The sequence below is a fragment of the Mastomys coucha genome, unplaced genomic scaffold (genome assembly GCF_008632895.1).
Source record: "Mastomys coucha isolate ucsf_1 unplaced genomic scaffold, UCSF_Mcou_1 pScaffold2, whole genome shotgun sequence".
NCBI lineage: Eukaryota > Metazoa > Chordata > Mammalia > Rodentia > Muridae > Mastomys > Mastomys coucha.
In genome coordinates this window covers 9902342-9912502 of record NW_022196902.1, presented here as the reverse complement: position 1 = coordinate 9912502, position 10161 = coordinate 9902342, and positions in this window count along the sequence as shown.

Genomic DNA, 10161 nt, shown 5'->3' with positions numbered 1-10161 from the left:
CCTCTTCCTCCTCCCCCCTCCATGTCTTACTGGCCTTTTGCTTGTATATTATTATATATTGTATTCCAATTCTGTGATTTTATAAATTGTGTGTGTGAGTGTGATGGTTTGTTTGGAGTCTTTTAATTGCCTGCTTATTTTCTAAAGAGAGAGTGTATAACTGTAACTTTTATTTGCAAGATGTAATTATCATCTTGGAGCCTTACAACTGAATAATGTCACTTTTTTGAACTCTGGCTGGCTGTTTCAATTCAGCTGTTCTGGCTCAAAACTCCTCTCCAAGCTGACTGATTCAATCTGCCTTCTGACTGAATTGCTCTGCTTGGCCTCATACTAACTTTAGCAATATATTCTAACTTTTTGTCTCATTCTCATTCTCTGGTTCATTCTATCTTCACCTGTGTCTAGCTTGTTCTTTCTGCAGTATGTCTCTGTAAAACTATCCTGGTAAAAGTGCCATACATGCACATACCGTGCCTCTATCTCTATCTCTATCTCTATCTCTATCTCTATCTCCATCTCCATCTCCATCTCCATCTCCATCTCCATCTCCATCTCCATCTCCATCTACATCTACATCTCTATCTCTACATCTCTCTTTATCTATCTATCTCTCTGCTCTTAGTAACCTCTTTTTCCTATGCTAATCATATGTGAATTGGCGTATTCGATCTCTGACTCATTCTGTCAATTTTTTCTCTGCAGTCAGTTTGTCTGCCTCTCAATTAGAAGTCATTGTTTGAGTTTAGAAGCATGTACTAAAGGTGTGTCTGTATTCTAGCCAGAGGGATTAAAGGTGTGTACTAAAAAAGACTTGTCTGTATTTCAGTCAGATCACACAGACCCAGAAGGCCTTTGCATATGATCCCTTGACAGAGTAGCCATGTTGCTGGATTAAAATTTCTCTACAAGAGAGAAAGGATGGGTGGTGGTTGCCCATACCATTAATCTCAGCATTCAAGAGGCAGAGGCAGAGGCAGGGGCAAGGGTAGGAGCAGGGGCAGGGGCAGGGGCAGGGGCAGAGGCAAATGCAGAGGTAGGCAAATCTCTGAGTTTGAGGTCTAGAGACTGTGTCTCTAGAGTGAGTTCCAGGACAGCTAGGCATACACAAAGAAACTAAAAACAAAAACGAGGAGATGGAGTTGGGTTAGGAAGGTCTGGGAGGAGTTGGGGGAAGGAAAACCACAATCAGAATATAATGGATGCAAAAAATTTTTTTCAATAAAAAGGTATTTTATTTTCTGCTAACTGTGGTTGTGACCAGGCATGTACCACCATACCTGGCTGATTTCATTGATTTAATACTGGAACTTCTCTATCTTCTCAAACTGCACAAGAGCCCTGTGAATTATGTCTCTATATTATCTCTCTTGAGATTAAAAACTGTGGTGATTACATCCCCATACCTAAATAGCTCTGATCTCTGGCTGCTGGTCAGGTTGTCCTGGACCTGGTGCACAACTGGGCTGGCTTTCCCCTCCTGCCGTTCTAGGAATTCCCTTCTCTTGTCTCATTGGTGGGTTTTCCCTTCTTCCTCTTTTGTTGACTTTACTTCCTTATTCTGCAAAGCACAGCCTGTGGGTTCCAAAGGACCCTTTCATAGGAGTCACCCAAGACCAGCAGAGAACACAGAAAGTTATGTTACGACTTGCAACCATAGCAAAATCACAATTAAAAAGTAACAATGAGCATAATGTTATGATGGGGGGGTAACCGCAACCTGAGGAACAGTTGAAGGACATTAGGAAGGCTGAGAACCGCTGCTCTAGCAACTTCTTGAGATGGCATTGTCTGAGACTTTGCATCTCAAGTGCCAGCTTCTTGCTCCACACTTGACCGCTTCCTTGCCTCTATAATAACTTTTAGGTTGGAAATTATTTCTCTAATTTTAAAAAAAGTGAAAATGTCAGTTTCTTTGTTCTTTTCTTTTCTTCTCTTAGAAGTATGAGGTCATTTTTATTCTTGTTCTTTGTACATCGTGGGGTATTTCCTTCTCTCTTTCTGAATCCCTTAGGAACTTTTCTTCTGTCTGAGTTTCTGGAGTTGCACAATAATAGGATTTGATATGAAACTTCTGTGATTCATTTTGTCTAAGATGCAATTTTGTTTTATATTTCAGCATTGAGAGCCTTAGAGGTAGAAGAATGAAAGACTCCTGACTAGTTTGTATATTGCTTATCTAGAGTCTCATTTTGGAATCTCTCCCTTTGTCATTATACTTCATATTTGTTATCTTCTGGAACCCTCTGGCTATGCTTCTGTAGAGAATCACCCTGAAGGGGACTCTTTTTGTGAGATGGGAGTGTGGGCCTTGATGCCTAATTTCCAAAATTTCTTTTTTTTAATTAAAAAATTTACTTTCATACATTTTGATCATTTCTCTCTTTCCCTTTCCCTCCAAGATCCTACCCACACAACTTTATTTTTTCAAAAATATTGAAAGTTAAGAAAAAAAACACAGAAACAAAAAACAAAAATCAAAACAAACCAGCGAAAGATCAATAATACAATGAGTCGGAGGGAGGCCAAACCAAGAAGAAACAAAAGGCACACACACACACACACACACACACATACACACAAAGCCAACTGAGTTCATTTGTGTTGGCCAACTACTCCTGGGCATAAGGCCTCTTCTGGTGTGTGGTTGACATACCCAATGACACTCTATTAGAGAAAGCTGATTTGTCTTTAGCTGGTGGGCATCAGTTGTAAATTTCTTTTTGGTCAGGGATGGGACACCATGGCCACTTTCCCATCTCAGTGCTGGGACCCTGTGTAGGCCTGTGCACATTGCCAGTCTCTGTGCTTTCGAATGTACATTAGTACTATTGTGTCTGAGGGACACAATATGTTCCCTTAGAATCATCGCCGCCTCTGACTCTTACAGTCTTTTTGCCTCTTCTTCCACAAAGACCCCCGAGCCTTGAGGGAAGAGACTTGATGAGTACATTCCATTTTGGGACTGAGTGTTCCAAACTCTTCCATTCCCTGTCCATTGTCCATTTGTGGATCTCTGTATAATTACCATCTGTTGCAAGAAGAAACTTTCTAATGATAGGTGAGCAGGGCCTTGATGTGTGAGTAGAGTTTTGGTCCCTTAACAGAATAATAGTATTAGGTTTCCCATAGGCCCAGTGACTATCCAGTTTCAGGTTCTTGGCCACTCTAGCAGTATAACATTCTTCTTTTTATTAAAGTAAACAAACTGGCAGCCATCAAACAGTCCTCTTAGGTCTAATTTGGCGCGGGAATGTAAATCTTAGAATACTTTGTACTTACTTGGAAAACAGCATCTCTGCCTTATCTAAAATGGGGCTAACTAGGCTTATGACCAAGCATAAATTTTTTATTAGTTTAAATACAAACCATGCTTTGAATTATAATATCTGTTTCCTATGATTATAAGTATTTAATTGCTACTAGTTGTGTGCAGTCAGTTTCCAGATGTGAGAAGAATTTGGTTCTATTACTTTTAAGCTGCAATTATGCAAACAAAAATTATCTCTGATAAAGGGTAAAGTGTACTAGCTTTCATGAGTAAAATAAATGGAAATTTTCATGAATATTGGGCTCTGTAATCGCATGTATCTGGAAAGATCTCCACTTTTTAAGCAGCCTTATTAAATTACACTTAAACATTTTCATGGAAACAAATTAATCATGGACATCTGATAAATAATGCAGGTAAGCTTTAGTTTGAGATCTTTTTGATTGATTTCTTGCTTAATCGGAATTAAGAAGATTTTGATGCTAGTATTCTCTATGGGAGGGTATGCGCATGTTAATATTTCCTTGCAGAACAGAATAAAATCTGTCATATTGCAGTAATACTGGTTCCCCTCAGTTTTACAGAATCCTTGCTGATTCTGTTGCTGGGTGATGGAGCTTTGTGAGCACTGCACTGTGGTCAATACTGTCTAGCCACTGGCTTTTTTTTTTGTTTGTTCAGTTTGGATTCTGTTTTTTTTGAGACAGGATTTCTTTGTCTGTTGTCTGACTCTCCCAGAACTCACTCTGTAGACAAGGCTGGCTTGGAACTCACAAAGATCCTCCTGCATCTACCTCTCAAGTGCTGAGATTAAACATATGGGCCACCATACCCAGCTAAGCCACTGACTTTTGATAGATGGCTGAGTGCAACAATGATGATATTCCCTATCCCACCTGCTGCATATCAGAGGACTCTAAGGCTACATGATAGAAGGATGGAGAAATTTCTCTTCTTGGTCCTTTTAGAAGCATATATTAGTGGCTTATCCAGAAATGTTCCTGGCTATGTCCCTGGACAGGGATCTGCTTGTTTATGCGGATGGTAGGAAAGACCTACTGGAATTTGTCCATTCTGAACATAATCGTAGGTTTCTGTCCACAAGTACCTGATCCACTCTGGGCAGATGACATTTAGTGGGAAGAAGTCATCCCTCCCCATGAAATAGAACACTTAGGGGGTGAGGTAAGGGAGTAACATCCGTGTTGTGCCCTGCAAGATCCGGGGTTTGAGGATTCCTAACTGCCTGAAAGATTTCTATATCTAGTATTATAGTTCTTTTTGTTTTCTTCTACAAGGATCACGAGTTCTTCTATTCACTCCTTGAATACTTCATGATCCCCTTGCTTCCCCATTGATCACAAGGGAATTCTCCAAAGGCACCTGTTGCATTTATGTCTAAAGGAAGGGTTATTGCTATGATGTGTTAAAAATCAGGGGTCCTGTGGCTACCTACTTGCAAGCTGAGGGGTGTTTTTTTTTCTCATTATGGCAATGCATTTATATTAAAGACCATTAATTTATTTTAAAAAATCTGAGGGGATGGTTTTTACTATACAATTACTTTGATGTTTTGATATACCCAAACAAGATAAGCCCTGACAATGTAACAGGTAGTCACCAGGATGGGGACTATGTGAGCAAATACTTACACTCTCATATCCTACCTCCTCATTATATCTTTTCCTTGCCTTTTCCCCATCAAGTGGACATACAGAGGCTAGTGCTGCCCATTGGTAGTTCTGTTGTCTTAGGAGAAGATCATTAGCCTTCACTCTGTCTGCCTGTCTGCTTTGAGAAACTTTCCTGCCTCTACTATTTCTTCTGTGATGGGTTTATCCCTAGACTAGGTTAACTTATCATATTGTTCCTTTTTTGAATTCACAGACTTGAAGGATATCACATCTAATCATCACTAAATCATTCTATGGTTCTAACTCCATATAAAATTGGAATTGGTCCAGTTGTGGTTCCAAACTATAGGTGAACTATGGATGAGTTAGTTATTGTCTAACTCCATGGGTTGCTATTTATTTAAGCAGGATAGGTGTAGCTCATCCTGAATTTAGATAGCATAGCAGTTCTAGACTTAACCTGGAACCTTGATTCTATGAACCGTAGCCAGATGGAATCACATACTTCTAATTGCCTTCTCACAGAGACCTAAAAGACATCACAAACCATTAAAATCATGAATAATAACACAGCTATAATGTAAAATCATGACAATTATTTTGAGAATGTAAGTATTTGAATGCATATTCATTCACTCACTGTTAAATAGAACTAACCATCCCCAATACACCTTTTGGTAATGGCAATCCAATTTTCCTTATTTATTGCTGTGTAACAAAATACTGGATTTTATAATGTGTGTGCGTGTGTGTGTGTGTGTGTGTGTGTGTGTGTGTGTGTGTGTGTACATTGTTAAGGACTGAACTCAAGTTCAAGTTTTCATGTATGTTGGACAAACACTATACCAACTCAACCTATTGAGTTGAGCTATTGCTCCAGCCACAAATTTAAAAAAATAATGTTATAAAAATGTAAATGGGGCAAACCAAATAACAGGAGAGACAAAGCCCCTATTGGACATTTTATGCCACCAAATAAAAACTCCAGTGCCAGGAATTAGTTATATCTAATAGAGTTGTTGGCCAGTGGGCCACCATGGAAACCTCCAAACATCTCAGGCTATTCTAAGAGTATTGATTGTCTTCCACAAATTGATGGTAAGGCTTTATTGCTGAAGATAACATTTACACATCTCATTGAACATAAAAAAGTTGAACCTGTGCCTAAACAGAAGCTCTTTCTCTACTTACTAGCATTCTTTGTGCTGGAAGATAACTGTACACTACCAGAGGGAAATGGTAATCATCTACCCAGCTACAAACACTGTGCTCTACAATGATGACCTGCTTGTGAGATATACTAGTGTAATCATGGTACAGACATTGTGGGCATCACCAACCACTCTCTGATTACATTTAAGTCCCATTCCATAAAACAGAACAATACCTGACACTGTAAGAATATCCAAGACCTAAGACTGGATAGACCATGGGCATAGGAGAAAACTAAATATTGTTGTTTACAAATATGAACATAGCAATGAAATGACCCATAATGACATACTGGTATACCCATAGATCAATGCATCTATCAGCCCTCATCAGAGAAGCTTCTTCTTGCAGTAGATGGTAACTAACACAAAGACCCACAATTGGATAATGTGCAGAAGATGAGAGATGCAGGTACATTCAGTTCTAAATAGGATGTCTTCATCAAAACCCACAAGACCCCTCCCCTTAGGGCTCAGGGACCTAAGTAGAAAAGTAGTCAGAAAGATTGTAAGAGCCACGATACATGACTCCAAGGAAATAGTGTCCTCCAGACACAGTATTACTAATGCACATATGAACTCACAGGGACTATGGCAGTGGGTCTAAACTAGACAGGGTCCAAGCACTGAGAGCAGAAAGTGGTCATTCAGTCCACTTCTAACCAAGAAGCCATGGGCAACTGTCACCCACTTGCAATGGGAAATTAAATCTTTTCCAGTGGGATCTTACTGAGTATATTAACCACACTTCAGGGTACGATCCATGCCCAAGTAGGAGATGCCCAACATGAAACAAAGTCTAGGATTTTTATAGACTTTTCATCCCATTTACTTTATTTGGGCATTTTTTTTCTTTTACTGGACTTTTGCTTGTATATTTTGGTTTCTGATATTTTTGTTCTTATGAAGTGGTTTTTCCTCTCTGTGTTTTATTTGTTTTTTTTTTTTTTTTTTTTTTTTAGAGAGAGCAGGAGAAAGAAAGGGCATGGAATTGGGTAGGTAGGAGGTGAAAAGAAACTTGGAAGTGTTGAGAGAAGGGAAAATGTGATTAAAATACATTGTATGAAGATAGTTATTCAATAAAAATTTAATATATGATATCTATATATTTTATAATAAATTGGAGAGAGATAATAGGTTATATTAATATTTTAAATATCTACATTTATAGAACATGGTTAATGATGATGTGGTAACAAACACTAAGAGAGAAAGTCACTAGAATATTTGCAGTTGGTTTTATATATATATGTATATACATTCAATTTTTTAAATATTTTATTATGAATGTTTTATAAATAGTTGAATAGTATGGACTGAACATTGGAAAATCTCAAGTATGAAAAAATAATTAAAACAGTTAAGTTTAAAATCATCTGCATATTTTATTATGTTATTAATTCTTCAAGTGGAAAACATTTCATATGTGGCAATCTCAGTCACACTGAATGGCTAATGCTGGGTAGAAGGTGTGGATTTCTATAGGAAATAGGCGTAATTAAGCATTATGTACAATGTAAACTCAAGAAAGTGGGTTGCAGGATAACTTCTACCAGAGTTGTAGCTTATTAATATAGTTATGGTAGTAGAGCTTTGTATGTATCATCAGAACTGGGAAAGCATCCAGGTCCTCCATCTGTCTCTGATAGTAAATAATCCTAATTAATTAGAAAGGCATTCATCTTAATAAGTATGCATCTTTAAAACCCCGGAAGATTTAGAATTAAATATAGATAAATGTGCAAGGATCAAAACCAATCTACTGATACTTGTGTCAAATAGGAAATGATACGATCCACTTGGGAGAACACCCCTATGAGCGTTCCATCAGTTTCAGTTACATGTTCTATTGCCTCTGTCTCCCTTTGAGGCTGTCTTAGTTAGCGTTTCCATTGCTGTGAAGAGACACCATGTCCAAGGCAACATTTACAAAGAACATGTAATTGGGACTGGCTTACAGGTTCAGAGGTTCAGCCCATTACTATCATGGTGGGAAGTAACGGCAGCGTTCAGGCGGGCATGGTGCTGGAGAAAGAGCCGAGAGTTCTACATCTTGTTCCGAAGGCAACCAGGAGAAGACTGGCATCCCCAGGCAGGTAGGAAGAGGCTCTCATCCATCCTAGATGGAGCCCAAACATAGGAGGAGACCTCTAAAGCCCACCACACAGTGATACACTTCCTCCAACAAGGCCACACCTAACAGTGTTACTCCCTCTGGGCCACACATATTTGAACAACCACAGAGACTAAAAAACAATAAGGGTATTTTCAACTGAGCTTTTTTACTACAGTCCCTGGCCCTGAGTCAGTGGTCTTCAAATAATAATGAAGGGATGGATAAGATCTTTAGGGTTGTAGTGAGATTTGGTTCTCATCTGTCTCCCCTGAGGAGATCAGAGAAAGTTTATCTCTTCCCAGTACCACTGGGCAGCCCTCTGAATCTTCCTCCTGTAGCCATCTCAGCATGTCTTAGAGAGATTTCCTCTGATTTTTTTTTTTTAATGTCTGACTTAGGTCATGCTTACAGATGGAATAGATCTAATTGCTGGTATATTCCAAAGACACACCCCTCAACATTTTCTGTGAAAGGACGTATCGAGTTGGAGATAGTTTTCCTTGCAGACTCTAGCTAAACACTTGTTATTAGCAGCCACATATAACAAGCTCATAGCTATTTCTTCATACTAGACTATCTGATATCTTAAAGCCACATCAGCTTCTAGCCAATCATTCACTTTGTTCACCTATGCCTGTGTGGTTCATCTTCAATGTCAACTTGACTAAATATAGAATCACCAAGAAGATCAAGACATGCTTCTGTGCATACACTTGAGGTGCTACAGAAAATTAATAAGGGTGAAATCCCAAATGTGGGTGGTGTGATCCCCTGGTTAGGGGATCAGAATACAATAAAAGCAGGGAGGGACAAAGGAGAAAGCCAGTCTAGCTGGCCTTCTGCTGTTTCCTGGTCCTCTTTTCTGTCATGAACTCCTGCTGCCGTAATCTGAGCTGCTTAGTCACTGCCTTGATGAACTTGCCTGGGCAAGGCAAAGATGAGGCAAAATATGTAATTTCTTGTTTAAATTGCATTTTAAAAAATAGATTTGTTTATTTTATATAAGTGAGTATACTGTCTCTATCTTCAGACACACCAGAAGAGGGCATTGGATCGCATTACAGATGGTTGTGAGCCACCATGTGGTTGCTGGGAATTGAACTCAGGACCTCTGGAAGAGCAGCATGCTCTTAATCACTGACCCATCTCTCTATCCCTTAAATTGCTTTTGTGAGAATTTTGGTCACAATTGGCAAAGACAGTTTGTAATGACCTATAGTCTCCACACCTTGCTACCACCTTTCTTCCTCTAGGTTATATCTGTTTAATCTACAACAATACTGTTGTGGATACAAGAAGTGTGGTCTTGATAGGTATGACCCCTATAGACTCATGAATTTGAAAGCCTGGCCCATAGAGAGTGGCACTGTTAGAAGGTGTGGCCTTGTTGGAGTGGGTGTGGCCTTGTAGGAATAAGTATATCACTATCATCAGCACAGGCTTTGAGGTACCCTAAGCTAAAGCTCCGCCCAGTGTGGAGCACAGTCTCCTTCTGCTGCCTTCAGATCAAGACATAGAACTCTCAGCTCCCTCTGCAGCACCATGTCTACCTGCCTTCTGTCATGCTTCCCACCATGGTGACAATGGACTGCACCTCTGAAACTATAAGCCAGCTCCAGTTAAATGTTCTTTATAAGAGTTGCATTGGTCATGGTGTCACTTCACAGCGATGAAATCCAAACTAAGACAAGAAGTGAGCACAGAATGTGGTGGTAGCCTGGCCAAACGCGAGAACATCGGTGTAAATCCTGGCCAAACACGAGAACATTGGTGTAAATCCTCAGGGCAGGATATTTCCCCTGCAGCTAAGATGGCATCATTAGGGCTGGGACTACAATCATGTCCTTGGCTCCCATGCTACTGCAGCTACCTCAGGTTCTTGTGCTTTGTCTTATGCTGTCATTGTGAAGAATTTTTTATTTTATTTTT